This window comes from Chelonoidis abingdonii, chromosome 1 (assembly GCF_003597395.2).
Source record: "Chelonoidis abingdonii isolate Lonesome George chromosome 1, CheloAbing_2.0, whole genome shotgun sequence".
In the NCBI taxonomy this organism is placed as follows: Eukaryota; Metazoa; Chordata; order Testudines; family Testudinidae; genus Chelonoidis; species Chelonoidis abingdonii.
This window is the reverse complement of record NC_133769.1, coordinates 86802038-86808304: the sequence shown is the minus strand read 5'-3', so window position 1 is coordinate 86808304 and position 6267 is coordinate 86802038. Positions and strand designations below refer to the sequence as shown.

The 6267-nt window shown below is 43.5% G+C and overlaps 1 pseudogene; it reads right to left on the bottom strand.

The window, feature by feature from the left end:
• Positions 1-2151: 2151 nt before the first annotated feature.
• On the bottom strand, positions 2152-2213 carry LOC142046159 (U4 spliceosomal RNA; annotated as a pseudogene).
• Positions 2214-6267: the final 4054 nt, after the last annotated feature.

Below are 6267 nucleotides of genomic sequence, written 5' to 3'. Positions count from 1 at the left end.
TTGGTATTACAAGTCGTTCATGTACCGTCTACTGTTAACACTCTCTCATGGTTGCCCACAAAGAAAATAGCGCCCCTCAAATGCCAGTGCCCTAGGCAACTGCCTAGGTCACCTAAATGGTTACACCAGCCCTGCTTCTGGCTCCCAGACTCTTATAGGGGCCAGCTGGGCCTGATTGGAGCATGGCCACAGCTGAGCCTACTTTCTCCAATCAGCCCAGATTTCTTGCCCCAGCCACAGCCCTCCTCCTGGGCAGCTTTAAGCCCTTCAGGGCAAGAGCAGGGGACCACCCTGCTACAGCTTCTCAGGCTATTGTTATACTATGTATAGAGTGTCAAAACACCTCTGCACTAGGAATAGGACCTGGAGCGGCAGGGCATTTCCCTGATCCTTGACCCTCTTGAAAGGCTGCTCTAAGTTCTTTCAGCCAGAGCAGTCCCCTAAGGACAGCTTCACTGTCTAGGGGCTGTTGGAGCACATTATACTCTGGCTACTCCCCAGTACACCCAGAAATGCCCTTTATGCTGGCTTTTCATCTCCTTGGGATTTCTCTTAGTTCATGGCAACTCTGTTTCCTTTCTGTCACTGGACCAACACAAAAGCAGTGGGAATCTGACCTAGTAAATAAATGCAAAGTGCTGGTTACACCATTGGTATTCAAGAATGTACAAGAATTTCTTCACCTTTTATGGGGCAGATTCTGTCAGTGCCTTTGAGGATACAAAACTAAACACTTTATTGCCTGAAAACAGGTGCTCCTCCTCAGATCTTACAGAGGATCTGAGGTATTACAAGCCCATCGCTCTTGCAGAATTTGGCTTCACAATGACAATATATGTAGGTAACACTACATTTACATGCTCATGATCAGTTTAAAAACAATACTTTGGACTTCTACAAAAATATGGTGGAAGAGAATTAAAGATGTGTAACAGCCTTGGTAAGAGATTTTTCTTTGAGTTACTGACCTTTTCTCAACAGGATCAGCTGTTTTCATTTATCAATGTCCATTTTAATAGATCCAGTTACAAGGTTGTGGGTATATTTTAATTACAGTTTAATTAGTTATTGGTTTTGATATTTATACCTTAGGTTCACCTGCTTACAATTCCAACAAGAGAATTCTGATCTATAAGTTTCATTGCTGTCCAACTCCCCAGTTAATTTCATAACTTGAAACTTTGCTAATTTTTGGCAAAATATCTAATACCTGGTGATGCTGATGCTTGTGGATCTGTTCCAAAAATTCTTGTCAGATTTTGCTCAGAGTTAGTCATGTTAGTACAAACATGACAGACCTAAACAAATTTCATGGCAACAAATAACCCAAAAGTCCTCACCCAACAATTACAAATTGTAATTCAATTCATTACAAAACCAAGGAAACAGAAAGCAAGTGTAGACTGGACACAGAGGGAAATGTATAACTGGCCATCTTACTTTTACTGAGTCAGAATATCTGCTTTATTGAAACACGCATAACTAAACAAAAAAGAAGTTCCCCACACCTTTCTTTGTTTTTAGCAATGCAATAAAAGCCCCTCTCTTTCTTAATATTTGTATTTCCCCCCTACAATCAGTAGAGTGAGAATCTACCATACTATGAAACTCAGAAAGGGTACTGCTGAAACCTTGGTTCCTATGCCAATCCTGTTTATAATCTCTTTTGATCTGTTTTTGAGATAACTGAAAAATCAATTGTATTAATCATCTGGGTAAATTTTAAGCCCACTAATGTAAATGGCAAAATTCCCACTCATTTCAGTGAGGCTTGAATTTCATCCTGGGTTTATGTTGTCTGAGTACTTCATATTGCTCACACCTGTATCTTTGATCAGACAGGAAGAACTGGTTACCCTTTTGTTATCTCTCAAAAGGCTTTTGTTATTGGAGTTACAGTACTGCCACGGGTTACTACTCCACCAAGTTGCTACTTCACAAAGAGTACTAGCCTCAGGTTATCTACCATACAGTGCCTCTCACATGTGACAGAAGCCTAGAGGCAACAAACAGCAGTTGAAAGCTAATTTAACTTTGCACTATTAAAACTGTCATCTTGACCTCACTGGGCAATGGTACCTTCTGCAGTGAGAGCTGCAGAGAGCAGAAATTACCTTACCAATCATCAGTCCTCTCCCAACTGCTAACACTGCAAGCAATAATCGCACCTTGGATTAACCTCATTAGCTACGATACTGCCACTGCGCAAAGCTGCTACATCATCTGCCAAAATTTAGACAGCCACTGTCGGCTTAAAATTCACACTTCAGTCAATATTTTTACCTGCTGTTGTTACAAGTAACAACTAGGGTGACTGACTGAGATCAGAAAAAAAAAACTGTTTTCTTTAGGAAGTTGACAGCATTTTGATTTATAAAAGGGAAACGATGAACAAGACTATTCAAAATTAGGCCCCAGTCTTTCAAACTGTCTGATCAGGCAGACCCCTATTGATTTCTGTAGACGGAATTTTCACAGAAACCTTCTCTTCCTTTGCCTGCAAAGAAAACCTGACAATTTTCCAGGCTAAAACAAACTTTAAAGGGTTTATAATGGGAGCAGGTTGCAGCCTTAAGTAGGAGAAGCTATTTCCCCTTTGCAAAATGTAGTGATCTGGTAGCATCTGTTTCTCTCCCCTATCCCTAAACACCCTCTAATCTGACTTGAGGAGCCATGAGGGATAATTCTTGAGGAAGAAAAGCAGAGGGGACAGAGGAAAGGGTACATATGTCATACCTAATCCCCAAACTCGTTACATCTTGTCATGTGCAACAACTATACAACATAAAACATGGTGGATGGGGGTGACTGAAACAGAGATAAGGAGACTATGTCACAGTTCTGTAACATCCTATCCTGTCAGGGTGGTTAAACATTGGAATAAATTCCCTAGGGAGGTTGTGGAATCTCCATCTCTGGAGATATTTAAGAGTAGGTTAGATAAATGTCTATCAGGGATGTACTAGACAGCATTTGGTCCTGCCATGAGGGCAGGGGACTGGACTCGATGACCTCTCCAGGTCCCTTCCAGTCCTAGAGTTTATGAATCTATGAATCCACTACTCTTCCATCTTCAAATCCCTCCTCAGACCACTCATCTGCCATGATACCTACATAAACTTGATATTGATTAGGCTAATGGTGCTGAGACCACTGCTAGCATGCTGACCAATATTAATTCCTTCTACTGCCCCATCTGTATCAATCTGTTGTCCCTTGTCTTACACTTAAATTGTAAGCTCTTTGGGGCAGGGACCATCTTTTTGTTCTGTTTGTGCAATACCTAGCACAAAGGGGTCCTGGTTTATGACTAGGGATCCTAGGCACTACAGTACTACAAATAACGTAGCAGACTCTTATCCTGTGTAGATTGTGCACAGAGGGGGATGCACTGGTCATCTCACTTTTACAGAGGCAGAAGATCTGCTTTATTGAAACACAGATAACTAAACAAAAGAAAAGTTCCCCACACCATTCTTTGTTTTTGGCAATGAGATAAAAGCTCCTCTCTTTCTTAATATTTTTATTTCCCCCATGATAGGGTGTATCAACCCCGCACCAGTGCAGCGGGATTAACCCTTCTCTCTTGCCCCCTCGGCTCTGTTGGGCACACTCCAACTGGAGCCAGGATATAAAAGGTGGCAGATGGGCTCAGTTTGAGCTGACTGCCGGTGAAGAAAGAGGTGTGCTGCTGACTCCCGGGGGAGGGCAATGCACTCCAGGACGCAGAGTTCAGCTAACCAGAGACGGACCCTTACACACAGGTTGAAGACGCCATGCAAAGGGGAGAGACCATGGAGATCTGGAGACGGTGGACTGCTGAGTGTCGGGAAGGAAGTGACCCAGGGAGACAGGCTCGGCGTGTTTTGGTTGTATCCCCACCAAGCAGATGGCAGGCAACCCTGCCACCAACAGGTCCCTGGGTTGGGATCCAGTGGAGAGGTCGGGCCCAGGCCCTCCTATCCTGGCCACCGCTCATCATGGGGTGGTGGCCCAGCTCCCTAGCACCATTGACTCTGGCTGCTAGGCCGCACTGCCCCGACAGCAGGAGCCATTACTGATTCCAGCCATCAGGCTGCGCTGCCCTGACTTCAGGGGTCATCTGAGTAAGGCCACAGGGCCATGCAGCCCTGAGACTGGGGGCAGCCCTACAAATGCAAGTGCAGGGCCATAACACCCCCCACCCCCACGCTCCAAAGGATGACAGGTGTATCAACTCCACGACACCCCCCTACAAGCAGTAGAGTGAGAGTCTCCATACCTGCACAGACTCAGCAGAGTAAGCTGCTACAAAGCTATTAAAAATCTCTTTGCCTCAGAAGTTTATTATTAATACTAAAACAGCCTGGTTTGTAGCCCAGCCAACACACTGTACAGCCTAATCTGCCCTGGCTTTTGACATTCAGAGAATGATTAACTTGTAAGCTTGTATGGGTTTCCTCATGAATGAACTCTGCTGGAGTTACATGTGTAAGTACAGCTTCAGTACGTATTAGTCAAATGTACACACATTTGCTAAGCGCAACATTCTGCTTTCCAAAAAAAAATGTGTAGGTCAGACTACTACAGTTCTTGGGGCCCTAGATTACGTCAGACCCATGGCACAAAAGTCTCCTTCATGTCCATGGGAGTTGTGTATGAGGATTTAGGGCAGTACATGGCCCTTAGTTATAAAATAATTGGCCAATAAGGTACAGCACACCATGTGAGAGCACTAAATAATACACTTACTATTGCTTATGACACCCGTCCTCTTGGCTGTCAAACAGGGGGCTTTGAACTGGAGACCTTCAGAAATAAAAGCAAAAACTGCTTTAGCTCAGGAGCCAAGGCTCATTAGCTAGGGGGATGTAGTAACTCATGTCCTCTGTGGATCAGCACAGATATGTAACACACACTCGCCAGTGAGTTACATTTAGCTGGACATTAGGAAAAGTAGAATGACACCCATTCACCCGAAGTGCACATAAAAGGTCTGATTCTGAGGTGTCTCCACCCCATAAATACTGACAATGGGAAATGTGGCATCTCTGTGTTTCTCAGAATCAGGCCCTACAGGCATACTACCTCCAGGCCCAATGTTTTAGATATTTTGTTGGTTTTATTATACTGCCATGTTTACAGAAGTTTTCATGAAAGGTTGTTTTTAGATTTCAAAACCAACAATTTTTACTTGATTTAAAGTGTCTCCCTGCTGCACTGATTGGAACTCAGACATTGCTCATTGAATGAAAGGATGAAAAAACTGTAATGTCTACTTACATTCAGTTTGGATAATGACATGCATGTTTACATTTTAAAGCCTAAGATTTGGGACTATAGTTAGTATAATAGTATAAATAAGTAAAATTAGGAAAGAGAGAGAGCTGTGGGGGGGAGGGGCAGGTTAGCTTGGAGGGTATGGAGACCTTTACCTTTAGGGCATGGATTAATTGCCCAGTAATCTGAAACTGTTGCCATTTAATGGCTTAAGTGGCTTACACGAAATTAGTTGGTGGTTCCAGTCTAGTCTCCAGTTGACATAAGAACATAAGAATAGCCATACTGGGTCAGACCAAAGGTCCATACAGCCCAGTATCCTGTCTACCGACAGTGCCAATGCCAGGTGCCCCAGAGGGAGTGAACCTAAGAGGTAATGATAAGTGATCTCTCTCCTGCCATCCATCTCCACCCTCTGACAAACAAAGGCTAGGGACACCATTCCTTACCCATCCTGGCTAGTAGCCATTAATGGACTTAATCGTCATGAATTTATCTAGTTCTCTTTTAAACCCTGTTATAGTCCTAGCCTTCACAACCTCCTCAGCAAGGAGTTCCACAGGTTGACTGTGCGCTGTGTGAAGAAGAACTTCCTTTTATTTGTTTTAAACCTGCTGCACATTAATTTCATTTGATGGCCCCTAGTTCTTATATTATGGGAACAAGTAAATAACTTGTCCTTATTCAAGTATCTTATTCAGGTATCTACAGAAAAACACCATCATGACCAACACATTAATTAGCAATTAATTAATTAGCAATTTCAGCAGGGGCCAAGTATGACTGGTTTTAAAAGTCTGCCTCATGCCTAGAGGTTGGTCCCTCCACGGCAGGTTGAGACACACTGATAGGGCATTATGGGGTCTTTCTGTTGTCAAGAAATGAACTACTTTGGTCTCCAGTGCTGTCAAGCTGATACTCCAAATGAACAGTCTGAGGGCTTAATTCCCCCTGCATTGCACTGTGTGGGGTTCTGTATACCAGGGGAAAATGGATATGTTTGGCTCC